General features: G+C 40.6%; 1 pseudogene; it reads right to left on the reverse strand.

The window, feature by feature from the left end:
* Positions 1–1,352: 1,352 nt before the first annotated feature.
* On the reverse strand, positions 1,353–3,172 carry LOC122639996 (annotated as a pseudogene).
* Positions 3,173–3,496: the final 324 nt, after the last annotated feature.

The following is a 3,496-nucleotide window of genomic DNA, read 5'->3' on the forward strand; positions in this document are numbered from 1 at the left end:
TCCTTCATTTGTTTTTTAATAATCTTTTAATTAGTAAAATAATAGAAAATCAATGAAACTTATAATCTCTTGATTCTAATTTCTGAAGTTTTGACTGATTCCGGATGGTTCTGGACCGATCCTGATCCGACTCAATGGAAACGATAGAGGCCAATCCAGTGGCTAATTCTGGGTTGTTAAACTTTGGCTGTGTAGTTGAGACTATAGATGTAATAAATAATTTATGCATTAGAGAGAAATAAAGATATTTTAATTTGGACCCTTATCTTCTATCCATGTTTGGGATAGAAGTTCCTTACGGTACCCCTAAACTTTCAGTTCAGATGAGTACCTACCTAATGTAGACCCCAGGAACATAAAGGGAGCACGTACCGGATATTTATATATTTAAATTCTGTAGCATAATCATAGAGACAAAGAAGTTGGAATAAAAGAACTCGATCTTATGAATACAAATAGATAGGTAGTCTTCTTAGCTAGGTAGATTGATAATATATCATTAATCATACCCGGCCATGCAAGATCTCAAAACCACAACATCGATCTAGGTCACAACCGATAACAAAAGGCTTCAAATTTTAAATTACACAAAACTTAATTTTGACTTGGCTTTTACATGGCTGCACTCAGAAAAGAAGTGGGACACGGAGGAATGGGCACCTCTACGGTCCCTTCTAACATCAAGACCACCTTCTTCATGGAGGGACGAAGCGAGGGCTCATCCTGGATACACCAAATTGCGACCCTAACCATCCTATCCAATCTTCTTTTGTCCACCGCCACTTCATCACCAATCCCAATCAGCTTACCAAGCTCACCAGCCTCAAAACACTCGTATACCCAATCTGTGAGGATGATTTCTTCCTCTGGAACATTCATTTCAATTCCTCTTCTACGGCATATTATCTCCAAAAACAAGACCCCATAACTGTAAACATCTGCTTTTACTGTTACAGCCATGTTCCGGTGCCACCACTTGGGTGCAACATACCCTCTTGTTCCTCTGATACCAGTCTCAGTCTCGGTTTGGTCTATCTTTAGCAGCTTTGACAATCCAAAATCAGCAATCTTTGGACATCGGTACTCGTCCATGAGGATGTTTTGAGGCTTTATGTCACAGTGGATGATCTGGGTGTCACACTCTTCATGTAGATAGAGGATACCCTTAGCTATGTTAAGAGCAATTTCCACCCTCTCATGCCAACATAGTGGTGGTTCTTCTTCGGATTTGAAGAGGAAGTCCGCAAGTGATCCATTGCTCATATACTCGTACACCAGAAGCCGATTTGGACCATCACAACAGTAACCAAGCAATTGAACTAGGTTTCTGTGATGGGTTTTGGCAATTACTCTCATCTCACTCTGAAATTCTCTCTCTCTCTCTCATCCAACACTTTGTCTAGTCTCTTGACTGCTACGATCCTGCTACTAGTACTACTTCTGCCATTATTATTTGAGAAGAATATGGTCCCTTTAAAAACCGTGCTGAAACCTCCCCTACCCACCACTTCTTTGAAACCATCTGTCACTTTCACAAGCTCACCATATGTAAATGATCGAAGTCCTCCGATCTCCTCATGAACTAATAATCCTATATTATTATTATTATTATTTTTGTTTGCTTGATCTGAGGAGATCTTTGTATATGCCCAAACATGGTACTGGTAAGCAAGAAAGCAGGAAACTGCTAATACCAGGAATGAAAAAGCAGTAAATGTAAGACTGATAATTAAGAAGATACCTTTACTACTTGCTCCTCCTCCGCCCTGTTTATTTCTTTCTTTGGTTACCTCCCCATGAACATGAACATGATCATCATTTGTTGGAGGAGTACAACTCCTGATGACTTTAACAAATGTATAGGTGGTGGTGGATGTATCTTGTATTATTCTTCCGTATCTCAGCGGGAGCTTCTGTTTTTGGCACTTCTGGTCTTTAAATATTGCAACTTCACAGTTACTGTCTGCCGAGCAAGCAACTTTGCATTCTTCTCCATTTTGGGTTGATAAAACTGTATATTGACTATCTTCCCATGAAGTGTTCTCCAACGTAAACATGGTGGAGTTATTATTATTTTGTGTTTCATTTCCCCCGCTGCTGCAGCCCTGACGATCCGCAGCTTCCTCTAACTTTGTCTGTTGGCAACCCAAACTTTGGCGAGTCGCGTCAATGAAGTGGAAACCAGGTATACAATAGCATACGGCACGTTGGACCATGACAGTACAATACCCATTCAAGCCGCAAATGCCCTTGGAGCTACACTTATCGGCGGATGATTCCCAGTTGATTGACCAACTACTACTACTCTTCTTCTCATCATCCATAGTAAGGGAATAGACTCTGAAGATCCCATCAACATCGATCGTCATGCGGTAAAAAGTTCTGTTAACGGAAGTACTATTTCCACCGAGAAATAGACTCCTAAGAGTGAAACCAGTACTATTAAGCAAATACAGGTATCCATTATCATCAAAATTTAATGTCACGTTGTCTCCTTGCCCATCCGTACCTGATGCCCAATATGCATATGGGGCTGTGTCTGGGAGTTTTAATGGGGTATTGAACAAGGTTGCCGTCATTCTGCATCTTGAGCCGAAATATTCCAGTGGAGTGGTCAGTTTCTGATAAACTTGAGAACAGCTCTTGCCCTGCGAGTAGACGTTGACCTGGGAGAAGGGTGTCGGTAGGGGAATCAAAGTTTTGCCCAAATCATCTTTCCGCTTGAATTGTATAGAACGAAATTTCCGGTATCAAGCATGGAAGCCCAAGAGGCAGACGACTGTGAAGGAACGTCTGCAATAGATTTTGGTTGGCCTTCTTGTGTGTGTTGCAGAATCAATCTACCATCACCGGTAAGGAGCAACGTAGCGTTGCTAGACAAAGGTGGATCGTCTCGGTTTGCTATCCATACAACTGTATGTTCAGGTATTTGGGCAAATCAAATTCCAATGCCAAACCCATTTCCTTGTGGATAAAATCCAAAGGCAAATGTACCAGAAGGAGAAAGTCATGATGATGATGATGATGAATTGGTGGAGGATGGAGAAAGAGAGGATCCCAAGCTAATGTTGGATGATCTTTGTTGTTGAGTTGCTATTACTACTACTACTACTGCAGAAATATAAAATGCAGCGAGAAGTAGTAGAAACACCAAGGTAGCGGCAGAAGCCATGAGAATCTAAAGAAAGCAGCAGAGAGTAGTTGGTAGGGTGTGTGATCTACAATATAATTGTGTCTTTTGACCCTTTTTATTGTTATTGGCTAATAACAATAAAGAATAGTCAAGGTTTCAAACTTTGAATTGTAAAAGCACTACCGTGTTCTACGGTTAAGGATAAAGGTCCGGTTGACCATAGGATGGAAACTGGAAAGTAGGTATATGGACCAGAGGAGTCAATGTGTTTAATCTTATACGGTTGATTCCATTTGCAATTTCGCATATCTTGCGTTGATTACACTTTGATTCATAGACCTTTTTTCTTACCCAATAAATAAA

Source organism: Telopea speciosissima, chromosome 1 (assembly GCF_018873765.1).
Source record: "Telopea speciosissima isolate NSW1024214 ecotype Mountain lineage chromosome 1, Tspe_v1, whole genome shotgun sequence".
Classification (NCBI taxonomy): Eukaryota; Viridiplantae; Streptophyta; class Magnoliopsida; order Proteales; family Proteaceae; genus Telopea; species Telopea speciosissima.